The sequence below is a fragment of the Mustela putorius genome, unplaced genomic scaffold (genome assembly GCF_011764305.1).
Source record: "Mustela putorius furo isolate JIRA1106 unplaced genomic scaffold, ASM1176430v1.1 tig00000832_pilon_pilon_pilon, whole genome shotgun sequence".
NCBI lineage: Eukaryota > Metazoa > Chordata > Mammalia > Carnivora > Mustelidae > Mustela > Mustela putorius.
In genome coordinates this window covers 7,956,777-7,982,266 of record NW_025421491.1, presented here as the reverse complement: position 1 = coordinate 7,982,266, position 25,490 = coordinate 7,956,777, and positions in this window count along the sequence as shown.

Sequence of the window (25,490 nt, the reverse complement as noted above, 5' to 3'; positions counted from 1 at the left end):
GGCATTTACCTATCACACTTATTAGTATTACATTTAAAAAGCAGTAAGTTGTTAACAAGAGATCAAAATTAAAAATCTTATTCTCATATTGAAACCTCAGTGCCTCTTTTAGTCATCAAGAGAAAGCTAATAGAAGGATAGTTTAGAAATGTAGTTATTGTATTTAAAATGCATACTTCTTTCTATAACTTTTATAAAATATACAGTATTATTCTCACAGTAGCCATATTTGTAGTTAGACATGATAAATGAAAAAATAGTAATTTTCCATGTGGAATCACTTCTTATCATCCTTTTACCCACAGCAAGAATTAGGAACAAATATATGGTAGCTGTTCCACTAACTTTCCTAAGGATGTCTTAAAGCCTGATGGCAACCATCCCAAGCCCCTTTATATTGGAATAATTTGTGGTTGATCCTTGATTCTTTCTCTAGTAATCTTAACCATAGCGTTGCAAAACAAAAACAATCAAAACAATAACAACAAAAATCTCACATGATTCTTTTCTCCCTTTTTTTTTCTTGAGATGGGATTAGCCTCACAAAAACCTAGGGGATGTATGATGAAAATGTTGATTGTTAACTATGTTATTAACAGCACCCAGAAGACAGCTCAGCATATAGCAAGTGCTGCAAAAATATTGGTCTTAAAAATGAATAAAAGAGGGGTGCCTAGTTGGCTCAGTGGGTTAAGCATCTGCCTTTGGCTTGGGTCATGATCTCAAAGTCCTGGGACTGAGTCCCACATCAGCCTCCCTGAGCAGCGGGGAGCCTGCTTTGCCCTCTGCCTGCTTCTCCCCCTGCTTGTGCACACTCCCTCTGTCTCTCTTTCGCTGTTATAAGTACACTCACATGTATTCTTCCAAATCTATCAGCTATACTCTTTGGGTCCTGATGTTACCTAATTGATCTCTTCATTTAATTTCTTCATTGAATGACATGGACTGAACTGTGTGCCTACACAATTCACATGTTAAAAGCCTTAGCCTCCCAGTGAGAATTTTTGGGCTTTTAAGTGGATAATTAGGGGCAAAAGAGGTTTTTAAGGGTGGGATCTTAATCCATTAGGACTGGTATCCTTATAAAAAGAGGAAGAGACACCAGAGATCTTGTCTCTATCTCAGTCTATACATGGAGAGGAAAGCCACTAGAAGGACACAGAACCATGTATCATCTGCAACCAAGAAGAAAGGCCTTACCAGAAGCCCACCCTCCAGGCACCTTGATCTTAGCCTCCAAAACTGTGATGAAATACATTTCTGTTGTTTAAGCTATCCAGCCTGTGGTGTTTGGTTATGGCATCCTGAGCAGACTAATATAATGAATCTTAGGATAATCAAAATTATCTAATTATTCTATATTATGATTTCTGGCAACTGAGATGGAGAACCAATAAAATAAAAATAACTACAAATATATGCCATTATTATCCCCAGTCATGCAACTTGTGCTGGATCATCTAGTGGATAAGACCTGACTGAGCCAAATCTGAACACATGTGTAGGATCTTCAAACTCACTCTCTCACTCACTATATGGGACCACCTCCATTTATTTAAACATATTTCCAAATGGACTAATATAAAAATGACATACTTGTGAATATGTTGTAAAATACATGTGACATTGGGAAGTCAGGGCTATCTGAAAGCATAGTCTTAAGGGCTGTTACTACCACATAGTAGCTATGATATGTCCTTAAGGTTTTTTTGAACATTGGTTCTTTTATATGTAAAATGATAAGAGTAATATATTTCTAGTAGATTGGTAAAGGAGTTAAATGGTAAGGGATTAAATAATTGAAAAATCAACCTTGAGTCTATTAAGTACTATGCATATATACTGTATTTTATTGAGAATACTAAGGCAGTATAATTTTGTTGAATCTTTATTGGAAGGTACAAGCAAATGACCTTCAGTGACACAAAATAATGTACCTACAAATGTGCATATGAATTTGTTTAGAATCTTTAAAATTTCCTTGCATTTCTTTTTGGATTCATTGCATTGGCTTTTGTAATTTTTAATTAGTTGGATCAATCAGAAAGGATAAAAGTATCTTAAGTAACATATATGTCATACATAGCATACTTATATTATTGACATTTGTATTTAAAGAAATAGGATTTTAATTAACTTAACAGAAGTATTTGAACTTTCTAAAATATTTCTACATTATTTATTACATATAAGACCCACAGATAAAAGTAATGGGTCATATATTGTTTGATTTGTTTTAGTATTCGTGGAAATTCTCAGAGAGTTTTAAAATATATGGTTTGGGAGGAGGTCAAGATGGTGGAGAAGTAGGAGACCCTCTTTCAACCGGTCCTCTAAAGTGAGCTAATTATCTACCAGAACACTCTGAATACCCATGAAATCAGCCTGAGATGAAAGATTATACACTTCTGGATCTCTATAGGGACAGAAGACATCAGTGGAGAGGTCAAGCACAGTGGGAACAATCAGACTGATATTGGAGGATAAACAGAAGGGGGAAGGAGCCACCAGAAACAACACTTTGGAAAGTAATACCCCAATACAAGAGTGCCCCATGATTGGGGACCAAAATTAACTTGGAGTCTGGTTAAAAGCACTCAAAAAGAGCAAAAGATCTTAAGGGGTAACTGCTGGAATCAGGTGGTCACAGGCATGGCCCTAAGCCCATGGTCCCAGGATGGTCACTATCAGTGACCACCCATGCCAGAGAGTGTGGCGGGGCCTCCAGTCCATGGTCCTTGAGCCTGCAGCTTTCCACTGCTTTCACCAGCACTTGGGCAGGGTGCACTCCTGCCGTGCCTCAGAGAGCCTGGTGTGAACTTTGGCTGGGATCCCTTGGCCTGCAGTATTCCATTGTCCTGTAGCCTTCCACGACCTGCATGACGAAGGGGTCTGAGCACATCCAGCCTGCACCTGAGAGAACCCTGCACAAACTCTGATCCTGAAGTCTTCTGCAATCTGCATGGCAGTGAGGTCTGAGTGCACCTAGCATGGGCCTGGACCCCAGAGAGCAGTCCTGACAAAGGCAGCCACCGGAACCAGGCTCCCTGGACCAACATAGCTTGCCGTTTTAGTGGAAGAGGGTGCAGAGACAAGCAGGGGCCTTGGAGGACCACTGAGATAGTGGCTGGTGGTGCACGCCACCTGTAGGAGGTTGTAGTGTTCAACAGAGTTTGCAGAGGGGGAGTCTGTGTTTTCTGGACCATCTAGAGGGAAACAGTGTGAGGCTTCCCTCTGAGGTGAAGGTCTGGGTGCAGACAGATTCTTTGCTCTGACCCTCTGAAAAGCCATAAAAAGCCACCAAAGAACAAAAACCTCCAGAGAACAAAAGCCTGAAAAACTAGTTTCAACAGAGCCCAGCCTCTTAATAGGGGGAAGGGCTACTCAACCCAAGCAAGATTGACTGGAAGACAATGTGGCATCCCCCTCCCTCTGAAGACAAGCCAAAAGAACAAGAAGACAACCACCATAGGGTCACCATAAAACTGTAAAACCCCAACATTTGGGAAAAACAATATATTAAGCTCCTGGTATTGCCCAAAACCTGTATATTTAATAGATACAACTTCTTTCTTCCTTCCTTTCTATCTATCTTTCTTTCTTTTTTTCTTTCTTGCTTTCATTCTTTTTAATTTGTTCTCATGATCCTTGTTCTTTTAATTTTTTAAACCTACTTACCATTATAACTAGAGGTTTAACACAACATATTCCATAATAACTTTTGAACTCAAAATTTTTTCATACATATACCTGTGTTTCTTTTTCTTTTAAATATACATATAGATATAAACTTAGAGGTAATCATTTTTCCCTATTCAATACTACACCTATATATAAACAAGTTTTAATTTCCCTGTATCTCTGGAAAGCTGAGTCTTTTAACAAAGATAACAAGACACACCCAGAAAGAACTGAAATAACTTTTCTTGCCACCTTGAGGAATTATAACCACTCTCTCATTTTATTCTTCTGTCAGTGTTTCTGTTTATTTGTTTTGGTTCTATTATTATATAAATCTTATTCTTGGCATTCATTTTGGATGTTTTCTTTCTTTTTATTTTTCCTTGTCATTTACTTTTGTTGGTCTTTTTGTTTGTTCATTTTGTTTATGTACCCTTTAAATCTTACTTTTGGGGCTCATTTGACTGAGTTTTTTCTTTTCTCTCTCTCTCTCTTTTTTTCTTTCTTTTTGGTGGTGACTTCCCATTGCTTCAAAACTTTCCAGGGTACACCTAGCCTTGATTGTGGTTGATATATTCAGCTATATAGATAGATAGATAGATATAGATATGTCTATATAGATATAGATCTGTCTAGATAGATAGATAGATATAGATATGTCTATATAGATATAGATATGTCTATATCTATATCTATCTATCTATCTATCCCCTCAACCACCTCTCACCAAAATGACTAGAAAGAAGAGAACCCAAAAGAGAAAAAATTCAGAAACTGTGCCCTCTGCCACGGAGCTATGGGATATGGACATAAACAGTATCAGAAAGGGAATTCAGAATAACAATTATCCAGGCAATGGTTAGGTTGGAGAAGACCATTAGTGAAAGCATAGAATCTCTAAGGACAGAAGTGACAGCCAATCTGGCAGAAGATAAAAATATTATCAGTGAGATCCAATCTAATCTAAATACTCTAACAGCTAACAGCTAGGGTAACAGAGGCAGAAGATAGAATTAGTGATCTAGAAGACAAACTGATAGAAAAGAAGGATCAGAAGGAAACATGGAACAGCTTAGAAGCCATGAAAACAGAATTAGGGAAATAAATGACACCATTAGCTCCAACATCAGAATTATTGGGATCCCTGAGGGGTTGTAGAAAGAGAGAAGACTAAAAGATATAGTTGAACAAATTTAGGATAAACATTTCCCTAATCTGGGGAATGGAAAAAGTGTTCGTGTCCTAGAGGCAGAAGGGACATCCCCCAAGATCAATGAGTCTAGTAAGACATCCATTTAATCGTGAAATTCATGAATCATAATTTCAAACAGTAGGTCTTAAGGGTAGTTAGGGGGGAAATATTCTTTACATACAGAGGACGGTCCATTAGAATAATATCACACATCTTTCCACAGAACCTTGGCAAGCCAGAAAGGATGGGCGAGACATATTCAGGGCACTAAATGAGAAGAACATGCAGCCAAGAATACTTTATACAGCAAGGTTGACTTTCAAAAGGGATGGAAAGATAAAGAGCTTCTTAGACCAGAAACACTTAAAGGGGTATGTGACCACCAAAATGGCACTACAAGAAATATTAAGAAGGGTTCTGTAAAAGAAGAAAGAACCCAAGAGTGACATAGAACAGAAATTTACAGAGACAATCTATAGAAATAAGGACTTCACAGGCAACATGTTGTCAATAAAAACTTATCTTTCAATAATCACTCTCAATATAAATGGCCTAAATCCTTCTATAAAATGGAACAGGGTTGCAGGCTGGATAAAACGACAGGATCCATCCATGTACTGCCTACAAGAGACACATTTGGAACCTAAAGATACATCCAGGCTGAAAGTGAAGGGATGGAAAACCATCTTTCATGACAATGGACCTCAAAAGAAAGTTGGAGTAGTGATTCTCATATCAGATAAATTAGATTATAAGCTAAAGACTGTAGGCAGAGATACAGAAGGACACTAAGTCATTCTTTTTTTTTTTTTTAAGATTTTATTTATTTATCAGAGAGAGAGAGGGAGTGAGCGAGCACAGGCAGACAGAATGGCAGGCAGAGGCAGAGGGAGAAGCAGGCTCCCCGCCGAGCAAGGAGCCCGATGTGGGACTCGATCCCAGGACGCTGGGATCATGACCTGAGCCAAAGGCAGCTGCTCAACCAACTGAGCCACCCAGGCATCCCCGACACTACGTCATTCTTAAAGGGTCTACCCACCAAGAAGATCTAACAATTGTAAATATTTATGCCCCTAATATGGGAGCAGCCAACTACATAAGCCAAATGCTAATCAAAATAAAAATCCATATTGATATAAATACATTAGTAGTAGGGGATCTTAACATGCCACTCTCAGTAATAGACAGATATAGAAAGATCAAGCAGAAAAATCAGTAAAGAAATGAAAGCTCTGAATGTCATATTGAACCAGATGAATCTCATAGATATATACAGAACATTCCACCCTAAAACAACAGAATACTCATTCTTCTCAAGCACACTTGGAACTTTCTTCATAATAGACCACATACTGTGTCAAATCAGGGTTTAACTGATACCAAAAGATTGAGATTATTCCCTGCATGTTCTCAGACCACAATGCATTGAAACTGGAAACCAACCACAAGAAAAAGTATGGAAAAAATTCAAACACTTAGAAGCTAAAGACCACCCTGCTTAAGAATGTTTGGATCAAACAGGAAATCAAAGAAGTACTCAAACAATTACTAGAAACCAAGGGGAATGACGATACATCAGTCAAAAACCTATGGGATACAGAAGAGCTGGTCCTAAGGGGGAAATACATAGCCATCCAAGCATCACTCAAAAACACTGAAAAATCCCAAATACACCAACTCTCTTTACAGTTTAAAGAATAGGAAAGACAAATTAAGACAAACCCACACACAAGAAGGGAAATAATCAAGATTAGAGCAGAGATCAGTGAGTTAGAAATTAGAGATACAGTAGGACACATCAATGAAACTAGAAGCTGATTCTTTGAAAGAATCAATAAGATCTATAAACCACTGGCCAAACTAACCCAAAAGAAAAGAGAGAGGACCCAAATAAATAAAATTATGAATCCAAGAGGAGAGATCACAACTAACACCAAGGAAATAGAAACAATCATCAGAAATTATTATCAAAGTTATATGCTGATAAGTTAAGCAACATAGAAGAGATGGATACATTCCTAGAAACCTATAAATTGCCAAGACTGAACCAGGAAGAAATTGACAATATGAATAGATCAATAATCAGTAATGAGATTGAAGAAGTGATCAAAAACCTTCCAAAAAACAAGACCCCAGGACTTGATGGACTCCCTGGGAAATTCCACCAAACATTCAAAGAAGAAATAATACCTATTCTTCTGAAGCTGTTTCAAAAAATAGAAACAGAAGGAAAACTTCCAGACTCTTTCTATGAAGCCAGCATTACCCTGATCCCCAAACCAGGCAACAACCCCATCAAAAAGGCAAATTTCAGATCAATATCCCTGATGAATATGGATGCCAAGATTCTCAACAAGATCCTAGCTAATAGGATCCAACAGTACATTAAAAAGATTATCCACCATGATCAGGAGGGATTTATCCCTGGGATGCAAGGGTGATTCAACATTTGCAAATCAATCAGTGTGATAGACCAAATCAATTAAAGAAGAAAGAAGAACCACATGGTCCTCTCAATTGATGCGGAAAAAGCATTTGACAAAGTACAGCATCCATTCCTCATTAAAACTCTTCAAAGTGTAGGGATAGAGGGAATATTTCTCAAATTCATAAAATCTATCTAGGATAAACTCACAGAGAATATCATTCTCAATGGGGAAAATCTGACAGCCTTCCCTTTGAGATTAAGAACACGACAGGGATGCCCACACTATTGATGTTCAACATTGTACTAGAAGTCCTAGCAAAAGCAATCAGAAAACAAATAGAAATAAAATGTATTCAAATTGACAAAAAAAGGTGTCAAAAGCTCTGTCTTCACAGATTATATGATACTTTATATAGAAAATCCAAAAGACTCCATCCCCAAACTACTAGAACTCATACAGCAATTCAGTAATGTGGCAGGATACAAAATCGATCCACAGAAATCAGTTGCTTTCTTATACACTAACAATGAAAATATAGAAAGGGAATTTAGAGAATTGATTTCATTTACTATAGTACCAAGAATCATAAGATACCTTGGAATAAACCTAACCAAAGAGGTAAAGGATCTGTACTTGAGGAAGTACAGAAAACTCAGGAAAGAAACAGAAGACACAAAAAGATGGAAAAGCATTCATGCTCATGGATCAAAAGAATAAACATTGTTAAAATTTCTATACTGCCTAGGACAATCTATACTTTCAATGCCATCCCAATCAATACTCCACCAACATTTTTTCAAAGAGCTAGAACAAACAATCCTAAAATTTTTATGAAACCAGAAAAGATCCCAAACTGCTAGGGAAATGTGGAAAAAGAAAAACAAAACTAGGGACATTACATTGCCTGATTTAAAGCTTTGCTACAATCTGTGATCACCAAGACAGCACAGTACTGGCACAAAAACAGACACATAGACCAGTGGAACAGACTAGAGAGTCCAGATATGGACCCTCAACTCTATGGCCAAATCATCTTCTACAAAACAGGAAAAAATGTTCAGAAAATAGTCTCTTCAATAAATGGTGCTGGGAAAATTGGACAGAAAAGAATGATACTCCACCATTCTCTTACACCATACAGAAAGATAAACTCAAAATACATTAAAGATATCAATGTGAGGCAGAAATATATCAAAATCCTAGAGGAGGTTAGGTCATAACCTCTTTGACATTGGCCACAGCAACTTCTTTCAAGACATGTCTCCAAAGGCAAAGGAAACAAAAACAAAAATGAACTTTTGGGACTTCATCAAGATCAAAAGCTTCTGCACAGTAAAGGAAACAGTCAAGAAAACAAAGAAGTAACCCATGGAATGGAAGAAGATATTTTCAAGTGACACTACAGACAAAGGGCTGATATCCAAGATATATAAAGAACCCCTCAAACTCAACACTCAAAAAACAAATAATCACATCAAAAAATGGGCAGAGGACATGAACAGAAACTTCTCCAAAGAAGACATACAAAGAAGATATTTGTATGTCTCCAAAGAAGATATACAAATGGCTAACAAGTACATGAAAAAATGTTCATCACCTTTGGCCATCAGGAAGATTCAAATCAAAACCACATTAAGATACCACCTTACACCAGTTAGAATGGCCAAAGTTAACAAGACAGAAAACAAGTAGTGTTGGAAAGGATATGGAGAAAGGGGAACCCTCTTACACTGCTGGTGAGAATGCAAGTTGGTACAGCCACTTTGGAAGACAATGTGGATATTCCTTAAGAAATTAAAAATAGAGCTACCCTATGACCCTTCAATTGCACTACTGGGTATTCACCCCAAAGATACAAATGTAGTGAAAAGAAGGGCCATCTGTACCCCAATGTTCATAGCAGCAATGGCCACAGTCGCCAAATTGTGGAAAGAACCAAGATGCCCTTCAACAGATGAATGGATAAAGAAGATGTGGTCCATATATACTATGGAGTATTATGCCTCCATCAGAAAGGATGAATACCCAACTTTTGTATCAACATTGATGGGACTGGAAGAGATTATGCTGAGTGAAATAAGTCAAGCAGAAAGACTCAATTATCATATGGTTTCACTTATTTGTGGAGCATAAGGAATAACATGGAGGACATTAGGAGAAGGAAAGGAAAAGTGAATTGGAGGAAATCGGAGGGAGAGATGAAGTATAAGAGACTGTGGACTCTGAGAGACAAACTGAGGGTTTTGGAGGGGAGGAGGGTTGGGAATGGGTGAGCCTGGCTGTGGGTATTAAGGAGGGCATGTACTGCATGGAGCACTGGGTATGATGCATAAACAATGAATCTTGGAACACTGAAAAAATTAAATTAAATTTTAAAAAATTAAGAATATAAGACTTCAAAAAAATAAAGTAATAAAAATTTTAAAAATAAAAAATAAAAAATACAGTTAGGGCTTATCATTCTGTTTGCAAATGTATTCATCATAATCTGCTCTACCTTTGCTATATCCTGACATATGGCAAAGAAAGTATTATTTTACCAAAATAATCTTATACAAAGCAGATATGATGGAATAAAAACTAGAAACATAATAGTCTTTTTCTTCAATCAAAAGTACTAAAATTTTTTTGTAAAACTACACATAAATATTCATGGATTTCCTAAGCACAAACTTATATTCCATTTATTTTTATGAGTAACAATTTAGTAGGAATATTATATATGTACAACTATGCTTATCCAAAAACAGATGATTTCTATGTAATAACATTCAAATGAACAATTCTTAACCTCATTTCATAAAAAGCACTCTCTGTTATTTAGATGAATCTTTAACTACCACAACATAAAATAAGTTTGCCCATACCAAACATTTAGAGGCAAGAATACTAATGAAGTAAAGGGGAAACAAGTATTCTTCCATTACCTATCTGTGTTTTTCTTTATCCAGAGTAATATTTTATTCAACAGTACTCACTAGAAATAACTGGCTTAGCCAAGAATGTGAAGGCAAAAAAAGGAGTTAAGAACAATAACACAAGGGGACCTGGGTGGCTCACTTGGCTAAGCCTGCCGGCCCTAGGGTCCTGGGATCCAGTTCCAAGTTGGTCTCCCTGCTCTGTGTTTGGCTCCCTGCTCTGTGGGAAGCCTGCTTCTCCCTCTCCCTCTACTACTCCCCCTGCTTGTGTGCTCTGTCTCTCTGTCAAATAAATAAATAAAATCTTAAAACAAAACAAAACAAAAAAGAACAGTAACACAGAAGGACTTCATCTTCTTTAAGTGCTCACAAAGCTTAATTACAATGTACAAAACCCAGCTGGACATAATTCAACTCCATGTAGTAACTGGTTCCAGAGATCAATTCATTTACTTTTCTTCAGTAGCCATTAAAATAAGAAAATTATTTTTGACTAATATGGGCATTTGAAAATCTTAACATTTCCAAATCTAGCTCACAGATATCAATTGTTCATATATGTGAACAGTCTATAAAATACAATCTGTAAACTTCTATACAATAATAAAGAAAGTTGAAATGTACAATATTCAATTTGGTACCTTTATATTTTCTTCTTTGTGGCTTTTTGTAAGAGAAACTTCTGGTTCTCAGTGAAGACTTTTCTTCGAGAGTATCAATGATAAAATTAAGTTGGGGAAAAAATTCCCGAGATGTTATTATTTTTTTTTCTTTTCTCATAAGTGACCTTACTTTTTAAATATTTTTCCAGCTTTTTGGACTTTATGTATTTATCTAGCTGATATATTGACATATATTAGTGTGCAAGTTTAAGGTATATAATATGATAATTTAGCATACTATATATTGTAAAATAATTTCCACAATAAGGTTAGTTAACACATCTATCACTTCACCTAGTTATTCTTTTTTAGGGTAAGAATACTTAAAATCTACTCTCTTAGAAAATTTTAAATTACTATAGTACTTTCAGGTATAATAATCATGCTGTAGATTAGGTTCCAAGAATTTATTTTTCTTATAGCTGGAAGTTTGAATGTTTTGACCCATATCTTCCCATTTCTCCTACCACCCAGGCTCTGGCAACCAATCTACTTTCTGTTTCTATGAGTTTGACTTTCTGAGATTCCACATATGAGTTTATATACAGTATTTGTCTTTGTCTGTCTGACTTATTTCGCATAGTGTAATGCCCATTCATGTAGTCATGAATAGTGCGATTTCCTTCTTTCTTATAACTCAGATATTTTCTTTTCTTGATCAATTCATCTGTGGATGGATGTTTATATTGTTTCCATGTCTCGGCTATTGTAAATACGTTGCAAAGAACATAGGAGGGCAGATATCTTTTGAGATAGTCATTTCCTTTTCTTCACATATATAACCAGAAGTGGGATTGCTAGAACATTTGGTAGTTCTATTTCTAATATTTGTAGGACGTGCTATATTGTTTTCCACTATGGATGCACCAATTTACATCCTCATGAACACTTGTTATCCTTGTGTTTTTTTTATAATAGCCATTCTAACTGGTGTGATATCTACTCATTTTGGTTTTCCTTTCTCTGGTGATAAGTGATGTTGAGCATCTTTCATATGCTTGCTGGTATTTTTGTTTTTTCTTTTAAAAAACATTTATTTGGGTCCATTTTTAATCACATTGTTTTGCTATTGAGTTGTATCAGTTCTTTATCTCTTTGGGGTACTAACCACATATTAGAGATATCATTGCCAAGACCAATGTCAAGTAACATTTTACCTATGATTTTTTCTAAGAATTTTATGATTCCAGGTCTTATATTTAAGTCTTCAATCCATTTTGAGGTTGTTTTTAATAAATGGTGTAAGATAGGGGACCTAATTCTCATTTTGCATATGTATCTCTAGTTTTCCTAGCTTTATTTAATAAAGAGACATGTTATTTAATGAAGAGACCCTGCCTATTCTTGGTTCCTTTGTTAAATATTAACATATGGACTTATTTCTGGACTTTCAATTATATTCCATTGGTCTGTGTGTCTGTTTTGATGCCACTAACAGACTATTTGATTAATATAGCTATGCAATTTAGTTTGAAATCAGGAAGTGTGATACCTCCAACTTCATTCTTTTTACTCAAGATTGTGTTGTGTCCTTTCCTGGGGTTGTTGGATTAGTTTGTTTATGTCTGTTAGGTCCGTTTGGTCTAGAGTATTATTCAAGTCTGTTATGTCCTTACTGATTTTCTGTCTGGATGATCAATCCAACATTGAAAGTGTGCTATTGGGGCGCCTGGTTGGCTCAGTGGGTTAATGCCTCTGCCTTCAGCTCAGGTCATGATCTCAGGGTCCTGAGATTGAGCCCCACATCAGGCTCTCTGCTCAGTGGGGAGCCTGCTTCCCCCTCTCTCTGCCTGCCTCTCTGCCTACTTGTGATCTCTGTCTGTCAAATAAATAAATAAAATCTTAAAAAAAAAATAAACTGTGCCATTGAAGTATTCTAACTCTTAGTATATTGCTAATTATTTCTGTCTTTGGTTCTGTTAATATTTGCTTTAAATATTTGGGTGCCCTATTGTTGGATGCATATCAATTTACATTTGTTATATCCTCTTGAGGAATTGATCCCGTTATCACTATATACTGATCTTCTTCATCTCAGATAACTAATTTTGACTGCAAATGTATTTTATCTGTTATATATATAGCCACCACTGCACTCTTTTGGTTACAATTTGCATGGACTATTTTCCCCATTGCTTCACTTTCAGCCTATGTGTGTGTTTAAAGCTAAGATGAATATCTTTTAGGCAGGATATTGTTGGATATATATATTTTACCCATTCAGCTGCTCTGTGTCTTTTATTGGAGAATGTAATACATTTAAATTCAAAGTAATTATTAATAGGTAAAGACTTACTATTTCCATTTTGTTAATTATTTTCTAAAATTTTTGTTACCTTTGTTTCTGTATGTTGTCATCCTGTGTTATTTATTTTTCATAGTGATATAATTTATTTGCTTTCTCTTTCTCTTTTGTGTATCTACTATTTTTTCTTGGTGGTTATTGAGAACTTTACAAAACCATCATACAGATATAACAGTATTTTAAACAACTTACCTGTGATCCCTTACAAAAGAGCTACAATTTTACTTCTTCTACACTTTATGCTATTGATGTCACACTTTACATCATTTTATATTGTGCATACATTAAAAATTCTGTAGCTACAGTCATTTTTAATACTATAGTCTTTAGATTTTATACAAGACATAAAAGTGATTTCTGTACCACCATTCTAGTATTAAGGTATTCTGAATTTGACTATACATATACATTTACCAGTGAGTTTAGACTTTCATGTTTTCATGTTGCTACTTAATGTCCTTTGATTTTTAGCTTGAAAGAATATCCCTTAACATTTCTTCTGGTGGTGATGAGCTGCTTTAGCTTTTATCTGTCTGGAAATGCTTTCATCTCCCTGTCATTTCTGAAGAAAAATTTTTCCAGGTATAGTATTAGCAGTTTTATTTCCTTTCAGTATTTTGAAAGTCTCATTCCACTTATTTCTGGAGTGCAGCATTTCTGCAGAGAAATCCCCTGATAGTGTTATGTAGATTCCCTTGTAGGTAGTAGGTTATTTTTATTTTGTTGGCATCAGAATTCTCTTTTATTTATTTTTAAATTTAATGCTCTTTGACTGTTGAAATTTTGATTGTAAGGTTGTGTGGGTGGCTTAGTCAGTTAAGCATCTGCCTTCAGCTCAGGTCATGATCTCAGGGTCCTTGGATTTGAGCCCTGTGTCATGCTCCCTGCTCAGAGGGGAATCTGCTTCTCCTTCTTCCTCTACCCCTCCCCCACTGCTCATAGATTCTCTCTCTTCTCAAAAATAATAAATAAATAAAATCTTAAGACTTTTTTATTATAATATTCCTTGGGATAATATTCTTTGGGTTTCCTTTGCTTAGGGTCTTTTGAGGTTTGGTACCTAGATATTCATATTTCTCCTAAGGTTTGGGACACTTTCGGGTATATTATTTTTTTAAATAATCTTTTTTTGTCCTCTCTCTCTCTGCTCTCTCTGGGACTCCCATGATGGGAGTGTTCATCTGTTTAATAGTGCTCCATAATTTATGGAGGCTTTCTTCATTATTTTTTATTCCTTTTTTTTTCACTTTTTGTTTCCCTACCAGGTTAATTTCACATGATTTGCCTTTGAGTTTGCTGATTCTTTATTCTGCCTGCCAAGTCTGCTATTGATGTTTTTGATTAAATTTTTTAGTTTTGTCATTGCATTGTTCATCTTCAGAACTTGTGTTTGGTTCTGGTTTTTTTAACGGTTTTATTTCTTCAATCAACATCTTATTTTGTTCATGTGTCATTTACCTGATTTTGTTTAAATGTCCATCTGTGTTCTCTTTCATTTCATCGAATTTCTATAAGATAATTGTTTTTCATTTATTGTTAGGCAATTCATAGATCTCCATTTTATCATAGTAAGTTACTGGGGTTTTATTGGTTTCCTTTGGTGGTGTCATATTTGTCTGTTTCTTTGGGATCTGTGAAATCTTCTGTTGGTGTCTGTGCATTTAAAAGTGTAAACAACTTTTCAGCAGGTAAATACCTTCTCCTCTCTTTTCCTTGGGTTTATGAGATTACCTCTCAATTGTAGTCATGCTGGTATGGAGCCAAACTACCCCTTTGCCTGTAGTGGAGTTTATGCTTAGCAGACTTATTACTAGTGTCTTGGGGACACTAGGGGAGGAGGCTGTCTCTAGGAGCATGTTTAGTAGAGTGATGGTGGACAAGTGTCCATTTCAAGGTCTGCAATTGGGTTCTTAAAGAGTGGGCCTGTTACCAGGTGCATTTACAGTCACAGCTACCACCAGGTCCATGGGAGGATAGACTACTTCTTTATTATGTCTGGGAGGACTAAAGCCCAGTGTAGGACCAGTGTAGTATTTCTGGAGAAGCAAACAAGAGTGTATCCCCGTAGGTCCCTGGGCTTGCAGTTTTTCTGGGAAACAGCAGCTGAGTCCAACTGGAGCAGTGTATAAGGCATTCTAGGTTCTCCAGGGTCACAAATGGAAGTGGTTCCCACAAGTTCCCTAGGCCACTAAAAATATAATGCTCATCAACTATAACTGGGAAAGTCTGGGGCTCAGTTACAGGACCACTTTAGAATCTATAGTCAGACCAGATTTACCTCTATGGCTCCCAGACCATGATGAAAATAAGCTATAGCTTGGCATCCACAGCCAAGACCAAGTTCTGTTTGCCTATTATTTCTGTCATAAGGTGACTCCTCCTGGGGAAATTTTATGTAGTTTTGATGACAGATCCAAGGCCAAATAGAGCTGCCTTTTAGCCTTCAGGGGTACGGGGCTGTTTCCAGACTTTTACACAGGACAATGGTTAGCAAATAAGCCAGTTGGGTGCAGTGATGCCTTCTGAATATGAGTCTCTGCAGACTCTGGGTCACTTCACTGGGGTTTCACAATCTCCTACCCGGATCCCAAAGCTACCACTAATTTACTTTTGTCCAGGGATAGCCAAACAAATTATTTTTTCTAAGCGGGACAGGGTGGGGAACCTCTTACTTCACCATCTTGTTGATGACACTTTCCATAAGTGACCATGAGAAGCATAACTCAGCCCACCCATGGCTATCAGTTTCTGGGGTGTGTGTGTTGTGTGTGTATGTGTGTGTGTATATAGTAGGGCTATACTTACACAATCTACACAGAAGAACACTGTGTTTGCTAATTTTATCTTCTAAGTCAACTGGATGATAAAATTTGGTCAATTCATGGTACATTAGAGCAATCTTTTCCTTTTCTCCTCACAACATTTTCTTGAGAAGGAGTTCTTGATACTTTTAATGCTTGAATCTTTAAAGCCTACTTTATCACATTTGAAGCAAAGCTATTAAAAATTTTTATTTCAATGTAGCATTAATAGACATTTTATAGATCAAAACACATTAGTATTCAAATGCAATTTAATGAAAAAAATCTTAAGTAAAATATTTAAGAAGTTCATCATTTTGATGCTTCAGGTGCAAGAAACAAAACCCAAAAATTAAGTGACCTAAAAAGAAGACAATATTTACTATCTTACTTATTAAGTAATGTCTAGGTTGAGCAATACAATAGATGTTTAATTTATTGCCTTAATGACTGAAACAATCTTATTTCTAACTTATTGCTTTCTGTGTTCACTATGTTCTCATAGAACTAGCCAGCACTATTCCAAAATTTCCAAACATATCTGCCAACTTTGAGACAAAAACGTGTCACTATATCTTCCTGTGTATATTGATTAACAAATAGACCATTCTCAGAACAAACCAATAGGCTTCCTTTCCTGAAAATATGTTATGTGTGGAAGTTTATGGTTTAATGTTCAAATCAAAAATGATTTTGGAGGCTATGCTGACAGAAATATGTTTATATTTTAGCCATTAAACCATTTTAAATGTGCCCAAGTGAAAGTAGAGCATATAATTTATCAGCAAACACTAAGTTGTTTGACTGTATCAGCCATTCTCAAGGAATGAGTCACTCTGGATACAGAAAAATAAAGCTCTGCCCTCATAGGGCTTATATTAATGAAAATTGGCATTAGAAAAGGACCCTTTAAGCTTACATGAAAGAATCAAAAGATGCTTTTTTGAAGAGATATGTTAGAAACCAATAAGAGAAAAGACTTTAATAATAAATCTAAAATATATTCCACATCCTAGGGAAAAAGAAGGGGTATTCATAATCTTAAGTTTGAAGTGGAAAAAAGTGTTTTTAACACCAAGAAAAACTAATGCTTTAATATTCTTATCTCCAGATACTAGATTTATATTCAGAATAAATTTCAGCAGATGAGCTATCCATATTTAATTTAGGCAGTTAGAGAGTATATGGTAAAATGATCACCATTGAACTGTCTAAATCAACATGGAAAGAACTTTGAGTTTTTGAACAAGAAAAATGATCTATGTAATCTATTTTTTATTTAAATTCAATTAGCCAATCTATAGTACATCATTAGTTTCGATATAGTGTTCAATAACTCATCAGTTGCATATAATACCCCGTGCTCATCCCAGCACACGCCCTCCTTAATGCCCATCACCCAATTACCTCATCCTCCCACCTACGTCCCCTCCAGCAACCCTCAGTTTGTTCACTATAGTTAAGTTTCTTATGGTTTTGCTCCTTATCTAATGACTTCCCATTCAGTTTTCCCTCCCTTCCCCTACAGTCCTCTGCCCTGTTTCTTTCATTCCACATTTGAGTGAAACCATATGCTGTCTTTCTTTGATTGACTTATTTCTTTCAGAAGCTTTCTTATTACCCTCCAGTTACATCCACGTCAGTGGAAATAGTAAGTATTTATCCTTTCTGATAGCTGAGTCATATTCCATGTATATAATCTCACATCTTCTTTATCTGTTCATCTGTCAATGGATATCTTGGCTCTTTCCATAGTTTCGCTATTTTTGAACATTGCTGTTATAAACATTGGAGTGCAGGTGCCCCTTCAGATTACAGCATTTGTATCTTTGTATCTTGGGGTAAATATCTACTAGTGCAATTGCTGAGTTGTAGGGTAGCTCTATTTTTAACTTTTTGAGGACCCTCCATGCTGTTTTCCAGAATGGCTGCACCAGCTTGCATTCCCACCAACAATATAAAAGGATTTCCCTTTCTCTGCATCCTCACCAACATTTGTTGTTTCCTGTCTTGTTAATTTTAGCCACTCTGACTGGTTTGCAGTGGTATCTCATTGTGGTTTTGATTTGTATTTCCCTGATGACAAGTGATGTGGAGCATTTTTTCATGTGCATGTTGGCCATTTGGATGTCTTCTCTGGAGAAATATCTACCCATTTATTTACTGGATTATTTATTCTTTGAGTGTTGGATTTGAAAAGATCTCTATAGATATTGGATACTAACCCTTTATCTGATACGTCATTTGGAAATATCTTCTATTCTGTAGGTTGCCTTTTAGTTTTGTTGACTATTTCCTTTGCTTTGCAAAAGCTTTTTTTCTTGATGAAATCCCAATAGCTCATTTTTGCTTTTGTTTCCTTTGCCTTTGGAGATGTGTCTATCAAAAAGTTGCTGTGGCAGAGGCCACAGAGGTTTCTGCCCGTATCTTCCTCTAGGATTTTGACGGACTCCTATCTCAAATTTAGGCCTTTCATCCATTTTGAGTTTGTCATTGTGTATGGTGTAAGAAAACAGTCCAGTTTCTTTCTACATATGGCCGTCCAATTTTCCCAGCACCATTTATTGAAGAGACTGTCCTTTTTCCACTGGACATTCTTTCTTGCTTTGTCAAAGATTAGTTGACCATAGAGTTGAAGGTCCATTTCTGGGTTCTCTATTCTGTTCCAGTGGTCTATGTGTCTGTTTTTGTGTCAGTACCATACTGCCTTGATGATTACAGCTTTGTAATATAACTCTGAGTCTGGCATTGTGATACCACCAGCTTTGGTTTTCTTTTACAACATTCCTCTGGCTGTTCAGGATCTTTTCTGCTTCCATACAAATTTTAGAATTATTTGTTCCAGCTCTGTGAAAAAAGCTGATGGTGTTTTGATAGGGATTGCTTTGAATGTGTAGTTTGCTCTGAATAGCATAGACATTGTAATAATATTTATTTTTCCAATCCATAAGCATGGTACTTTTCCCATTTCTTTATGTCTTCTTCAATTTCTTTCATAAGTGTTCTGTAGTTTTTAGAATATAGATACTTTATCTCTTTGGTTAGATTTATTCCTAAGTATCTTGTGGTTTTGGGTGCAATTATAAATGAAATCAATTCCTTAACTGATCTTTCTTCTATCTCATTGTTAGTGTATAGTAATAAAACTGATTTCTGTGCACTGATTTTATATTGTGCCACTTTGAATTCTTGTATGAGTTCTAGCAATTTTGGTGTGGAAGTTTTTGCGTTTCCACATAAAGTATTATATTATCTGCAAAGAGTGAGAGTTTGACTTCTTCCTTCTCAGTTTGAATGACTTTTATTTCTTTTTGTTTTCTGATTGCTGAGGTTATGACTTCTAATACTATGTTGAACAACAGTGGTGAGAATGGGCATCCTTGTTGTGTTCAACAAATTAGGCAGTCTAGAAGAAATGGATGCATTTCTGGAAATTTATAAACTACCAAAACTGAAACAGGCTAAATTGGAAGGGGAGGTGAACCATGAGAGACTATGGACTCTGAAAAACAATCTGAGGGTTTTGAAGGGGAGGGGGGTGGGAGGTTGGGGGAACCAGGTGGTGGGTATTGGAGAGGGCACTGATTGCATGGAGCACTGGGTGTGTTGCAAAAACAATGAATACTGTTACGCTGAAAATCAATTTAAAAAATTAAAAAAAAAAAAAAGAAAACCTAAACAGACCCATAACTGGCAAAGAAAATAAAAAAGTAATCTAATATCTCCCAACAAATAAAAGTCCAGGGCTGGATGGCTTCCCAGGGGAATTATTTCAAACATTTAGAAAAGAACTACTACCTATTCAGAAGCCATTTCAAAAAAAAAAAAAAAAAAATAGAAAGGGCAGGAAAATTCCCAAACTCATTCTATGAGGCCAACATTACCTTGATCCCAAACCCAGACAAAGACCCCAGCAAAAAGGAGAATTACAGACCAATATCCCTGATGAACATGGATGTCAAAATTCTCACCATGACACTAGTCAAGGGATCCAACAGTACTTTAAAAGGATTTTTCACCAAGGACAAGTGGGATTTATTCCTGGACTGCAAAGGTGGTTTAACAATCATAAATGAATGAAAATCATACACCACATTAAAAAAGAAAGGACAAGCACTGTATGATCCTCTCAACTGATGCAGAGAAAGCATTTGACAAAATACAGCATCCTGGCTTGATTAAAACTCTCCACAGTGTAGGGTAGAGGGAATATATCTCAATATAATAAAAGCCTTCTACAGTAAAAGCCCACAGTGAATATCACTGTCAATGGGAAAAACTGAGAACTTGTCTGCTAAGGTCAGGAACATGACAACGATGCCCACTCTCACTACTGTGGTGCCATATAGTATTATATAATCTATTTTAATTTAAAAATTAATTCATTAAAGCTTCCAAACAGTCCGTATATCTAAATCTCTCTTCTTGACTCTGTTAGGTTTGTCATCATATGCTGGAACATCATGTTGGACTGCTTGAAGACTGAAGTACTTTTTCAAACCTACCCCTTTCAAGAGACATCAGATTCTAGAGGAGACAAAACCAAATGGCAGATCAATATAAAACAAAAATTACAGAACCATTTTTTTTTCTCCAGAGCTCTTATACATTTTATGTTAGATAGCCTGTTGCTAATAGTTCATTAAGCATTAAATATCCCAATAAATACTTAAGGTGGAATGCTGCACACCTACCTAAAAAATTCAATCTTATATAAATGTTTGTCTGAGAGCTAGAATTATTATAAATACATAAAAACAAAGGATCTAATGTTTAGTATTACCTGTATCAGCTAAACACAAATGCTTACTATATTTTTTTCAGATTAAACAAGTAAGTTGTCCATCCCCAGATATATTACACTGACTCATCAAAGCCCCAAGAGAATATCACAAATTTTATGTACATCTTATTCTACAGTTTTTCACTGACTATCTTATCTAACTCTGTGTGTGTGTGTGTGTGTGCGCGCGTGCGCGTCCGCGTGCGTGCAGTTCTCTAAAAAAGGCAAAATAGTAAGTTACAGGTTACCAATTTTTCTGTACTCCTCCTATAGCTGCTCTATCAGAAGAATGAACAGACTCATTTTTATCGAAAGGAACATAATAATCTTAACTTTTGAAATAAATGGAAATACTAGAGCCAATTTAAAGCATAAGTGGAGCTACATCTGAAATCATTCTTCTCTTACTCCACACTGTACAATAGCATCATGTAATGCAAAATGTCTTTTTAATAATATGCCTATGTTCTTAATATTTCCCTTAGAGATTTCAATTAACGTAATGTGGTTTCGAGTTGTAATTATTTTAAAAGGTATAGGGAAGAGAATGTTAATTGTGATCAGCTCTATTTTTGTTGTTGTTGTTGCTCTTTAGTCAAACAGAGAACACTCCATAATGAAAAACAGAAATACTTCCTGAAATGTGGGGTATGCATATTGATTCTATGGACAGTTGCAAATTCAATTTGAAAAAAAGTATTTCCTTTATGTCTGGTATTTAAGGATGAAAAATTGTTGTGCCCAGTTTTAAGTAAATGGCATTTTATTTTGAAAAAATGTTTGAGGTTTCTCTTTTGATAACATCAGTTAATATAAAACTGTTTTTACAAGTAGAGAGTTTATGATTCTTTGTAATTTTATATATGACTCTTAAGTATTAAGAAAGATAAGTTTAAACCTTGAATATATTAGCATTTTTGTGATCATTCCATGTTTCAGTATATGCAAAATACATTGTATGCAATTGTATGAAATGTGATCTAAAATATTATGGAAACCAAGGGATTATTTTCTTCTATTTTATAACCTGGGGTTTGTTAACATCTGCTCTTACAAAATCTATTTTTGGGATACATATTATCTAAGATCTTGGGTCCTCCGGCAAAACTGAAACTAGAATCACTCATTTTTTAAAAATCTTATTGTAATTTAGTATTGTTTTGAAAACATAGTGGTATAAAAATGTGTACATCTTCACAATATATTTGGTCTGGCTAATAAAACTCACATCAAAATAAAAAAATACCACCCCAAAAATGAAACTATAGAAATATTAGTTCCTTAATAAAATATTTGCAAATAGAATATATCATTGCAGCAAAAAGAATAATATGCAATTGGAGTTTATCAAAGAACTAAAATTTTGCTTCCATCAGCTATTTATCTTTTACTGTACCTTAACCAACACATTTCATAAAGGCAACAAATTATAAGCATGAAAAAGAAAAACAAATCCTCATTATTTTTGGACTACATGATCCACAAACAAGAAAAATCCCAAATAATAATAATAATTATTATTATAATAAATAGAACTAATAAAGAGTTTAGGAAGATAACCAAATAAAGAGTTGATCCATAAAAACACCAGTTGCTTTACTATCTATCACAAGTGACCTATTAGAAAAACATAATTAAAATTCTTTAATTTATAATGATATCATAATCAGTAAATATCTAAAAATACATCTGTCTAGATATGCAAATATTCTTTTAAAAGACATAATAATAAAAAAAAAAGACATAATAATAGCCACCAATTACTTTGAGTGATCTGGATATGGTGGTATGCTACTCAGAAAAGAAAATCTATAGACATCCTCTAGCTGTCAGATGCCTTCACTGCAGAAAGACAATTTGTCAAAAGTCATGCCTTTTATAAGGGGGCTCACATCCAGTTAGTGATAAAGTCAGTTGTAGAAAGGTTCCATTATTCTGGACCAACATGGAACCTTTGCACAGAGTAACACTGAAATAAAGGGAACAGGATTCGTTCAACACGGGTGATAGAAAGCAATTTTGCCCAAGTGCCCATTCTAGACTGCAATAAGTGGTTTTGTAGCTTGTATCTGTACTCTGAGGGGGAAGTCAGAAATCCTCATACTTCATCTGAAACTGGGAGGTAATAGAAATGACTATCTCCTTGGTAGATAAGGAAGTAAAAAAAAAAAAAAAATATATATATATATATATATATATATATATATATAGCCTTGTGGCAGCTTCTCCTAATTCTCATGTGTTCTCAAGTTCCAGAAGGATCATGTGTCTCAACAAGACATGGATCAACTGTGGCTCAAGCCTCGTCCATGTGGCCTTGTCCACCAGGCATTGTCAGGAGCTCCTACCTCCATCACCATCACTCCTTGTTGAAACAAATGTGAAAGCTTCTCTTTGCGCTTGTCAGGACCCCACCCTCCCTCTGCCCTTAGGCTTATAACTGGCAAAACCACGCTATGGAATATGGTCTCCCCCACCCCTTTCACACAAGTGTTGATCCCCAAACACTCCATAGTAAATATCCTTCTCATTGAATAATGTTTTAGTGCTTTATGAAGATACAACTTTTGACAGTGAACTAAATATAGATCCTTTATATATTCTTCATATTTAATCCCTACCAACTTTTCCAAGAGCTCACAGAAATTTTAATAGACTCAGAGTTTTAAAAGAGAAGTAGAGTCATGATGTCATCCCTGCTGTGATGGGACAATGCTATGGAGCCTCCCTCCATGAGAGACCTGCACACTAACAAAGGCATTCCTCAATGAAAATTTTTCCCTAAAAATAATAATGTAAATTGTATATAAGTAAATAAAGTGAAAGAAGTTATTGAAGGTAAGATAGGAAATAAGAAAAGCAATGAGTTGGTAATTATTGAGACTGATTAATGGACACAAGTGTCCATTATACTCTTTGTTTTTGTGTCTGAGATATTCCACAATAAAGAATTTTTAAAAGAACCAATAATTGCAAACTATTAAAGTTAAGATATAGAAAATAGAAAGCTAGCTACATAGATGTATTCAGCTATTTAAGGAGAAATTACAATATTTCCTTGGCATAAAATGTCTTAAAAAGGCAATAGAAACAGAAATTGTATTGACAAAACAATAAAATTAACTTCTTTAAAATTTAAAATTTTCTTTCAAAAGAAAACATTATGCAAAAATTGCAATAATGGACAGCTTGAGGAAAAACTTGCTTCCTATATAAAAAATATTCACTATTCAGAATAAAGGATTTCTAAAAACCAACAAGAATATAATATACATTGGAGGAAACTTTTGGAGGTGATGGATGCATTTATAGTACAGTTTGTGATGATGATTTTATCTCCAAACTCCTCAAGTTGTATAGATTAAATATATACATACATTTTTTTGAATGCCAATCGTACCATAATAAATTTGCCTTAAAATCAAAAGAAGGGCACCCAATTAGAGAAATGGTCAATTAACATTGAACAGAAAGTATCCAGAATATGTAAATGTAAATGCATAGGAAAAATCTAGAAAGAGGGGTAATTTGTAAAACACATAATTTTGTAAATTTGTAAAATTATAAAATAAATTTGTAAAACACAAATTACAGATGTTGGCTAATGATAAAGTAGAAAACCTAAATTTTGCTAAAAAACCAAAAATGTAATAGAAAAACCTACTCACAAAAAGCAAAGGTCAAAGGAATAGCCCCATCCCTGTGCCCAAAGCTTCAGACATAGATACTCTTCTGCGAATACTTCATAAGGAACAATAGTCTTGATACTTAATAATCTTAGTACTAGATGATAGGAATCCATAGTTCCATAATTTCCTTTTCTAAATTAAACCCATACATTTTTTCCACACTTTTCATAGTGAAAAAATGTATTTAATTTATATTTCTAAATTTAACCATACTTTAACATTCTTTTCTTCTCATTAATTAATACAAATAAAATCTATATTTATAACTTCTATATTTATAACTTCATTTATAATTATATTTATAACTTATTACCCCTGGGTTTGATAAACTGTTAGGGTCCTAAAAAATACATAAAATGCAGCAGACAAAATTCCTGAGGGTTAGGAGCTATAGTTAATTTTTCTTAAATTTTTTTTAATAGAACTACTCACTTTCATGCCAAACCAATATTGGTATTATGATGCCCCCAAACAGGAAGTTAAAAGCGCTCATTGAATAAATTCATGTGTGTTGCATAGGGTAGCAGAGAGTATTTTCATTTCTAAATGATTTTGACCTCATACCAATATCAATAAAAAATTAAATCAACATATTTTCTTATAAATTACACATTATTTATAAATTATTTATAAATATTTACTATTATATACACATTATTGACTATATTTATCATTATATATTTTTAAAAATCTATTAACTATTATTTAATATTTTATACAAATATTTACTATTTTTATTACTTATTTATTTTTACTATTATATACATTATTTACTATTATATACATTAGATTATTTTTACTATTATACAACATACCAATGTAATAGTCTCTATTACTTACAAATTATTTACTATTGTATACATTAGAAAATGTGCCCAAATATCACATTTAAGGTAATAATAATATAAATACTAATTTTTGCTATTTATGTGATTAATATATCAATGGTATGATTTATTTGAAATAACTTTTACTTTTGACATTCCTTTATGATCCAGTCATTTGAAGTTCTGAATCTGAGGCCAGAATA